The 10,416-nt window shown below is 43.9% G+C and overlaps 1 protein-coding gene across 4 annotated transcripts in view; it reads left to right on the top strand.

Annotated features, from left to right (window-relative positions):
- FARS2 (phenylalanyl-tRNA synthetase 2, mitochondrial) overlaps positions 1 to 10,416 on the top strand; it is a 371,424-nt gene that overhangs the window by 284,086 nt on the left and 76,922 nt on the right. The window lies entirely within an intron of this gene.

The raw sequence follows: 10,416 nt of genomic DNA, 5'->3' as shown, positions 1-10,416 counted from the left end.
AACTTCCTTTCTTTGGACAAAAGAATAAAGAAATATCAGTCTGATTTATTCTCCTGCTATAACCTTCTACAAGATGTTAGAGTGTCAGATTTCTTATTCTGCACCCATGCCACTTGTCCCCACACACACTCCCGTGGGTCTGTATTACAATAATCAGTGCCAGAACCTGAAAGTGTTCTATATACTGACAAAAGAACTTTGAGCAAATGTGAGAAATGAGATTTCCTTCCAATCATTTCTTTCTTTAGACAAACAGGTTGTGACCTGATTCTCAACTGCCTTCCCCCAGTCTTACACTGGTTTAACTCCTACGGATATGCATGGCGTAAAGCTGGATAACAGCGGTGGCTCAGGCCCTCAGTCTTTACCATCTTTCCTGCTGATGGACATTTTCATCTAGTCATATTGCCATTCAGATCCCTTTTTTTCCAGTTCCCCTCAAATCCACTATGACAATAGAACCGTAGGAGCAACTCTCTTAAAGAAGTTAGATCCCCCTTCACTTCACCTGCATTGTTGAGAAAGCTTTCAGGATGCTTTGTCCTTAGCAATTCCAGACAATTACTTTACACTCTCTCCATACGTCTCTGGACACAATTCCAAAATTAAGGACTGTGTAGTTGTGCAGTGTTCTGGAGAGTTTGTCCAAACTCTCAAACCTTTCCAGTACCTTTGTGGATATGGCATATCAAAATGTTCAGCTTTGCGTTTATGATGATGAGATATGAAATAAATTATAACTTTTCTTTGTGCTGTTGTGTGCTTGTATTATTGAGCTGTCCAAAGCATTTCGTATGTGTGTAGGAAAAGTGATACACAAAATAAACTTGGGTTGTACTTATTGATACGGCCATGTCAGTTAAATTAAGGTGTTACAACAATGATTGTAGTTGTCTAAGGGCCCATCCTGCATTCAGTGGCACCCAAACCTCTTGTTGATTTCACTGGAATTTTTGTGTAGGAAATGCAGGATCGAGCACCAAGAACTTCATCCAAAGGCCATTGAAATCAGTAGGAGTCTTTCCATTGACTTCAATAAATTTTGGATTATATCCTAAATATTTTCTTTCCTCCTGAAACCTAATCTGTCTACAATAATTCAGTCATTTCTCTTCTGGCATCCTGGCCTTCCTTGATACCACACTAAGAAATATGATAGTCATATGTAGCGCCCCCTCTCCACCTGGTTACCTCCTTTAATGCCAATCCGCTTACAGGTTTTGATGGACAGGTCTGGGTTCTTTTGGATCCAGCCACCCACTCAGCAGGGTGTATCTTCTTTCTTTTTTCCTGTGAAATTGTTTGGCTGTGTCAGTCCCAGGATTTCCCCTCCCCAAAAAGGGGTGCAGGGCTCAAGGTGTAGGTTACACAACTACACTAACATCCAAACTGTAACCTCCTAGCCTAGCCTCCAGACACACACTCAGCAGGCAGCTTCCCTGGCCTAGCAGCCAGAGCAGAGCTGACCATGTGGCGACTGGTCTCACCTAGGGAGCTGGAGGGCAAACCCAGCCTGGCTGGGAAGCTTCTCAGTAAACACTACAAATTGGGAATCATCAGTGGGGAAGGAAAAACCCAGCTGAGGGATCTGCTGTCAGGTCCCTAGAAGCCAGTTCTCAGGGGGAACGCTGCATGCAGGCCTGGGACTCACCAGCTCCCTACACAGCCAGTCCTGCCCTTTCCCTCGCTGGCTCCAGACTGACTACAAATGGCTTCTCCCTGGATGGGCCTCTCACTCCCTATCGGTTGCTGGGCAGACTCTGAGTCTGCCTTGGCTCCCCCTCCCTACCAGGGACAGTGAGCCTCTCCCTGAGCTGCCAGCAGGCAGAGTCCCAGGAATCTATGTCATCTCCTTGGGGGTTACATATAAAAATACACTTGTTGGTCAAAAGGGGCGCACTGCTATTTGTTCAATAGTATAAAGTAGTAGTACTTATTAATAATTGTATTACAGTAGCTTCTAGAGGTCTCAGCCGTTAGGTTTTACACATAATGAGGAACTACAAAAGAAATGTGGGTACTGTAGTATGTTTGTTATATCTGCCCTTTACTTAGCCACCAATTCCATTCTTTTTATGCCTTGTGAAAGTAATTTCTAAAGTATGAAAGCCTAAGAGTTCAAATTTCTGTGGCCTCACAGAAATGAAAGGCAGATTCATTATCATTTTTTGCACTTAAGACATACTGCTTCACCACGCAGATTGCCTGATCAAGTACGGAATATGAAATGGCACATTAGGCTTTCTAGATTTACCCTAAGATATGGCAATTCATCTAGTGTTTATTATGATTTTATATCCAGCAGTATACTGCAAGAATACAATATTTTGGAAGGGGTGAAGCATCATTGTAGGCTTTGGTCCTGCCAAACTAGACTTGCATGTTTATTGCCTTTACACTAAGTTTTTGTAAGCTCTCTTTTTGTATGACTAACAGATTTCGTGCCTGGTGTTACTTGGAGTGTTATTTGCAAGTCACTGTCTGCTTTCGGCATTGGTATGGCTGGCAGCATTTTTCTCTTCAGAAACTCTAATGCCCTCCTTTCAAACTCTGCTGTCTTCAGAAAATCTTGCTCTCAAAAAGAGTAGATTTGCAGATTTGTAATGCAGTGCGCTCCGTAAGCTTGACCATACATAGTAGCACTAGGACATGAAAAACATGCACTGTTCTTGTTTTTGTTATTGCCTGCAGTATTTTTCCTGGATGCTCAAAAAATAACAAGATTAAAATATTTATATGTATTAAAAGATGAAATGGGAGAACAAAAAATAAACACCCAAAGAGAACAAGGAATTTGCGATAGTTTAAGCATTAGGAAGATTGGAAGTGAAATGACAGTGAGTTTGTCACAGTGGCTGTAAACATTTAAATTTTTTTGGTGTAATCTAAGTTGCTTAGAAAACCCAACACATTACTTTCAGCATAATAGTAATAATAGTAATAGCGTAATAAACCCTGATATTTGTCATCCTTAGGCATAAGTGCTGGCTGAAAAGCTATAACAGAAACATAGGAATTGCTATACTAGTCAGTTCAGTGGTCCATCTATTCCAGTGTCATGTATCCAACACTGGTTAATACTTGATGCGTCAGAGGAAGGTACAAGAAACTCCATAATGGACAATTATGAAATAATCTACCTGTCGGAGAATTTCTTCTTAATCCCCATCAATTAGTGACTGGTTTATGTCCTGAATCACAAGGGTTTATTCCATGCATACTTTTTTAAATCTAATGTAACTATGTGGATGTTCTTATTATCCATATCTAATCATGTTTGAATTCTCTTAAGTTTTTGGCGATATTTTGTGGCAATGAGTCCCACTGGTTATTCATCTGTTGTGTAAAAATGTATTTCCTTTTTATTGGTTCTTTCCATTTCATTGCATTTCGCTTTGTGTTATGAGAGTGTGAGCTCTCAACTTATTTTCTCTGTACTATTCATTATTTATATAACTCTGTCATGCCCCCTCCTTATTTATCTCCTTTCTAAACCAAATAAACCTAATCTCATCAATCTCTCCTCATGCAGAAAGTCTTTTCATGACTAATACTTTTGTTGCCCTTCTCTGGACCCCTTGTTTTCTGTTTTAGATGTGGTGACCTGAACAAAACTATGTATTCAGGGTGAGGACATACCATTGATTTTTATACAGGCATTAAAATATTTTCAGTGTTATTTTCTATCTTATTCTTAGAGAACATCCTAACATGTTGTTTGGGGTTGGTTTGCTGGGTTTTTTTGGACCACTTCCATATTTACCAGATTTTTTTTCATTGTGCTGTTCATAATGTCCAGGCCACTTTTTCCTGCATACTTTTCATCTGCAAATTTTGCCACCTCACTGTTTACTCCATATTCCAAATCACAAGTGGAACTGGTAGCAATCCCTGTCTTTAGATTGTATAACATTTTCCCTTATAAATTCTAGTGACCTTTTTGAGAAGATCTCACACCTTTACCATTTGCAGCAGGCCTTTGAAGTTCAGCACGGGAAAGCCTTTAGGTTAGAGAAGTACCTTTATTGTCTGTCCCCTGATTTTTCCATTCAGATTTTGCTGAGATGATATAAACTGTTAAATTTCCATTTTCCTTTTCACTTGCATTCCTCGAGAAAATTTTGGGAGCATCCAGAACAATAACTGAACATGAGCATTCTAAGGTCAGTCCAATGCCACAGCACCAGCACACAACAATGACATTTCAGTGGAACACACTTAGGAGCTGCCATAGCGGATGTAGTAGAGGCTTTGGGGAGAGAAAGCCAGGCTGTGCTCTCCCAACCCATCCCCTGGACTCAGCACATGGCCCTAGCACCCCCATCTTTGTGATGATAACTTTCTTCTGCTACCAGTTAGGTCATATATTCCAGGCACTAGAGGCATGTGCTGAAGCATTAGGATTCAAATCCTGTGAGCAGAGGTCATTACAGTTGTACATAACCAAATTAGTTTTTTACCTTTTTCTGTAAAACAAGCAAATAAATAATATGGAAATTATATGCAAAAATCTGCTCCTGCAATCTTAATTCTGCCCCTTGGGCACATGCATTGTGATAGTTTTAAATTACATGAGCCCCAGGAAATTACAGGACCCCTGCCCCTCTTGAGATGACTAGGGCAGTGGTTTTCAAACTTTTTTTCTGGCAACCCAGTGGAAGAAAATTGTTGATGACCATGACCCAACGGAGCTGGAGATCGGGGGGTTTGGGGTCTGGGAGGGGCTCAGGGCTGGGGAAGAGGGTTGGGGTGTAGGGGTGAGGGCTGCGGGGTTGGGCCAGGAATGAGGGGTCAGGGTGTGGGAGGGGGCTCAGGGCTGGGGCAGGGGGTTGGGATGCGGGAGGGGGTCAGAGCTTGGGGTGGGGCCAGGGATGAGGGGTTTGGGGTGCAGGAAGAGGCTCTGGGTTTGGGGGAGCTCAGGGCTGGAGCATGGAATTGGGGAGTAGGGTTGGGGTGCGAATTTACCTCGGGCGGGTCCTGGTCAGCGGCGCAGCTGGGGTGCAGAGGCAGGCTTCCTGCTTGTCCTGGCGCTGCGGACCGCGCTGCGCCCCGGATGCGGCCAGCAGCAGGTCCAACTCCTAAGCAGAGGTGGGCAAGCAGCTCCATGCAGCTCTCACCCGCAGGCACCGCCTCCCCAGCTCCCATTGGCTGGTTCCCGGCACGCGGAGCCCCATGCCCCCCGCCTAGGAGCAGAACCTGCTGCTGTCTGCTTCCAGGGCACAGCACGGCGTTGGAACAGGTAGGGACGAGCCTGCCCTAGCCGGGCAGCACCGCCAACGGGACTCTTAATGATCCAGTCAGCAGTGCTGACCAGAGCCGCCGCAACCCAGTGCCTTACGTTCGGCGACCCGCAGTTTGGAAACCACTGTACTAGGGGATAGAAGTAAGGTTGCAAATGTAAAATGGCATTTCCTAGCTTTTGAGTGTTTAACTTTGCAACCTAAGTGTTCTTTTAATGTCAATTTTTAAAAAATGTATTAATAAATATATTAAGCAATTCTCGTTCTGGTACTGATCCTTTGGGTACCTATAGATATGCTGAAAACTGGCCTCTTCGTCTCTGAAGTCTTTTAACCAGTTTCTAACTTGTTACAATAGTTTATTTAGATTACAATCGCATTCAAAATCTGTTGCTGGCCATGCAAATTCCTAGACTCACTGGTAGAAGCATATTTAGGAGGATTTAAAAAAAAAAAAAGAGAGAACCACCCTTTCCCCTGGAAAAACCTCTTGTCTTTTTTTTAAGTCTTGGCATCAGCTTCTTCTTCTGTCTAGCCCCTCGTCCCTTTCTTGGTTTTCATCTTCAATTATGTTTGTTTGTGTTGAATGGCTGCCTGCTCAGCTGCAGCAGAGCTTGGGCTTGGCAGCCAGCCTTGTGTTTTACAGTTCTACAGCTTCTGCTGCTTAAAGCACGTTGAAAACGGCTTTGAAAGAAATCCATGTTGGACTGAAAGCAGCATCTTTGTTGTTACCCCCTCAGAATAATTTGGTACTATAACTGAGATTCGTATTGGGGGTAAATAAACATGAGTTCTGATATAGAGACAGACAGAGATACACAGTGCAGAGAAGTATAAACACACACGCACAGCTTTGCTCCTCTGGACTATAAAGAGTTTTTGAAGCATGCATGGGTACTTTGGGGTGGAGGAGCACTGGATAAAGTGCCTAGGGCTGCACAGCAGCAGGAGCCAAACTTCCTCCCAGGGCTCTCAGGAAGCAAAGCACAGTAATAGCTCTGCCCTTGACATGGGTATGCTGTGTTCTCTCTCCTGGTGTGCTGGCTGGGCAGAAGAGGGGTAGAGCCACGGCTCCAAATTCATAGAATCATAGAATATCAGGGTTGGAAGGGACCTCAGGAGGTCATCTAGTCCAACCCCATGCTCAAAGCAGGACCAATCCCCAATTTTTGCCCCAGATCCCTAAATGGCCCCCTCAGGGATTGAACTCACAACCCTGCGTTTAGCAGGCCAATGCTCAGACCACTGAGCTATCCCTCCCCCCAATTCACCTTGTCCCTGCTTGATACCTAGCACCGGCAGTGGCAAAAATAAGAAGCTGTGGCTCCACTCCCCAGCTGCAGTGTTGCCTGCTCTTTCGTGGGATCCCGTCTTGCATGCCTGTGCTGAGCAGGGCACAATCTAGCCCTTAATTTGTATACATTAGTCAGAGGGATTTTGTGCCAGCGCTTCAGAATAAGTCCACCTCTCCTGCAGGTGGCTTAGCTGTTTTGTTTTGTTTTTTCTTTCCCTCTTCTGTTTGAAATTAGCTGTTTGACCTTTAAAAATGTATCTCTACAACCTGATTGCATTAAAGGCAATTGCTGCAGAGACAGGAGTGTTTTAATCTACTTTGCAGTGCTGTAATTGAGAAACAATGAGGACACAGTGACTTGAGATTTGTTTTTTTCAAGCCAAGAGCATATTGTTCATTGTGGTCTGTTGCATTTGATAATGGTTCCAAATATCTGTCTGAATTCAATCAGGAGGCAGTCTGTGGTAAAGGTAGAAAGGCAAGAGGATGAAAAGAAGGTGGCCATGGAGGGGGTGACTAGAAACACAGCTGATTTTGCAGTTAGCAGTTTCCTGTGTTCTGTCTGTCCAACATGTCTAGTGGGTACAGATGCAAAGAGAAATTTTTGTTTATGGGAACACTGAGGATGTCTTCAAAAAGCCCATCGGGGTAGAGATGTCCGTGGTGCAGGCAAGAAGGAGCAAGTCATGCCCCATAGGCTTCTGTGGAAAGATTCATTTAGTGCAGCTTGATGGGACCTGGGTAATGGCAATATGGTTGGAGATTAGACTGAGGAGTAAATGATGGATAAACTGCATAGTCCAAAACTGTTGTATCCAGCTGTTATGTGTTCTCAAGATCAATAGTGTCATAACAGTGAGTAGGTGTCCCCATCCTCCCCCTTCACCCCTCACTGCAGCCTGCTGTTCAGTGATACAGTAGTACCTATTGAAGAAGATTAAATGGCATAGATTATATTTGAAAGATGAATGGAAACCTTTTTTTTTAAGAATGACTTACCACTGCAGTTCCCTTCTGCATGTGGGGTTCAAGGGTTGCCAAATTTCTAATCACATAAAACCGAACACCATAGCCCCGCCCCTTCCCTGAGGCTCCAACCCTGTCCCACCCCTCACTCACTACACTCCCCCTCCCTCAGTGGCTCGCTGTCCCCCACCCTCACTCACTTTCACTGGGCTGGGGCAGGGGATTGGGGTTTGGGAGGGGGTGAGGGCTCTAACTGGGGGTGCGGGCTCTGGGGTGGGGCCAGAAATGAGGGGTTCAGGGTGTGGGAGGGCGCTACGGGCTGGGGCAGGGAGTTGGGGTGCAGGAGGGGTTCAAGGCTCCAGCTGGGAGTGCGGGCTCTGGGGTGGGGCTTGGGATGACAGGAGGGGGCTCCAGGCTGGGGGATGGGGCCAAGGGATTCGGAATGTGGGAGGGGGCTGCGGGCTGCAGGTCCAGCTCCTAGGCATGGGGCTAGGAGGCTCCACGGAGTCCACGCGTCGCTCTTGCCCGCAGGCACTGCCGCCCCCTCCACCTTCCATTGGCTGCGGTTCCTGGCCAGTGGGAGTGTGGAGCCGGGGCTGGGGCAGTGCACAGAGCCCCATGGCCCCCCCACCTAGGAGCCGGACCTGCTTGCAGCTTCCAGGGCGCAGCTCGGTGCCAGGACAGTTGGGAACTAGCCTGCCTTAGCTCTGCAACACTGCTGACAGCCCAGTCGTCCGTGCTGACTGGAGGCACTGGGGTCCCTTTTTGACCAGACACTTGTCAACTCTATCTACATGCCCCACTGTATTGCATTTCCTTTAAAAACAAATTAACCTACATTTTCCTCCCCATGCTTTTAGACTTCCATATTTGTTCCCCTAAGGTTACTAACTATCCATTTCCACACTCATTTCCCAGCAAGTTTTGACTTGGGGATATCACTGGTTAGTGGTGGAGTACAATGGACTGTCTATGAGAAAGTATATCAGTTTTATGCTAACATTGAGTTGAATCTATAACTCTCACAATTTATGGCTTTAGTTCTATGAGATTTTAAGATTCGATAATTTTTGGCTCAAGTAGTTAGCCAATATTTTAGGCTTTACCGAGTTATTTCCATTAGGAGAAAATGATGATACAAGTTAGGTATGTCTTTGGTGCAGTCCTGTTTATTTACACAAAATGTACACAAAGTCCTACTTTCCTGAGCTCAGCAGGAAGTTTCCTGGTTCACAATTTCTAAACCTGTCTTTCTGGTGAGTCTTGTGCCCCAAAGATCTTGTCTCTGCTCCCAATCAGGGCCATGCTGTTAGCGGGTTTTGTTTGGGTTTTCTTCCTCTCACAAACATAGCTGCAACTAATCGATCCCCCAGACCTTGCATTTGCATTCAGTTTCCAGGGAAACCCCTCAGCCAACATGGCTTTAGCTTCTGTTCAGGCCTACCCATGCTAGTCAGTGCCTTGGGAAGTAGCTTCTGTTTTTTCAGATATTGCTACACAAAAGGGCATTTAATTGCTCCTTCTATTTAACCTGAATCAAGGGTGCTTAATACACCCATAGACTTTAACCAGGTCTATGACTGATAGCAGCCATTAACACCTTCCAGTATTAAACAGGAAGCCATAGAGATCCACTCAATGCTTAAGAAAATTTGGCATATATATTTTGAAACTGGCCAGACTTGTGTAAATGGAAATCATACAGCCATGGGGCAGGGAGAAAATACAGTTTACAGAAGCACTTATGGAAAAGTCCTGTAAAATTGCCTAGAGAATGATAATCTTTCTGTAGAATTTTTGAGCCAAACTGTAGACTTCTATAGAAGGGATATATTTGTTCTATAGTATGACTTAAAACTGTATAGAAATCACTTTATACTAAATTATGGAGGGTTTTGGTGTGATTTCTGCAGAACCCTGATGAAATTCTGTAAAACTGGATTGCTTCATGCCTAAAACTATTCTATAATTTGTTTTCCTAAAAAGTTCAAGATTATTGCAGTACATTTTAGTATTCATAAGATAATAGTACCTTTGAACCTTTTGTTAAATTCTTCAAATTGTATATGCCAAGGCCTGGTCTGCACCTAAAACTTAGGTCAACCTGGCTACATCGCTCAGGACTGTGAAAAATTTTGTACCCTAAGCAGTGTAGTTAGATCGACTTAACCTCCAGTGTAGACCTGGCTACCACCTGTCAGAGAGATGGATTACCTACATCAATGGAAAAAACTAGGGCTGTTGATTAATCGCAGTTAACTCACGCGATTAACTCAAAAAAATTAACCGTGATTAAAAAAATCACGATTAATTAATCACGATTAATCACAGTTTTAATCTCACTGCTAAACAATAGAATACCAATTGAAATTTATTAAATATTTTGAATGTTTTACTATTTTTTCAAATATATCAATTTCAATTACAACACAGAATACAAAGTGCAAATTGCTCATGTTATATTATTATTTGTGATTCCAAATATTGGCACTGTGAAAATGATAAAAAAAAAATAGTATATTTCAGCTTACCTCATGCAAGTACAGCAGTGCAATCTTCTTTATCGAGAAAGTGCAATTTACGAATGTAGATTTTTTTTTTGTTACATTACTGCACTCAAAAACAAAACAATGTAAATATAAGAACAGCCCTACTGGGTCAGACCAAAGGTCCATCTAGCCCAGTATCCTGTCTTCTGACAGTGGCCAGTGCCAGGTGCCCCAGAGGGAATGAACAGTACAGGTATCATCAAGTGATCTATCCCCTGTCGCCCATTCCCATCTTCTGGCAAACAGAGGCTAGGGACACCAGTCCTGCCCATCCTGGCTAATAGCCATTGATGGACCTATCCTTGATGAATTTATCTAATTCTTTTTTGAACGCTGTTATGGTCTTGGCCTTCACAACATCCTCTGG

This window comes from Chelonia mydas, chromosome 2, assembly GCF_015237465.2.
Source record: "Chelonia mydas isolate rCheMyd1 chromosome 2, rCheMyd1.pri.v2, whole genome shotgun sequence".
NCBI classification, from domain to species: domain Eukaryota; kingdom Metazoa; phylum Chordata; order Testudines; family Cheloniidae; genus Chelonia; species Chelonia mydas.
Note: the sequence above shows the minus strand (reverse complement) of the source record. Positions and strands in the feature narration are given on the sequence as shown.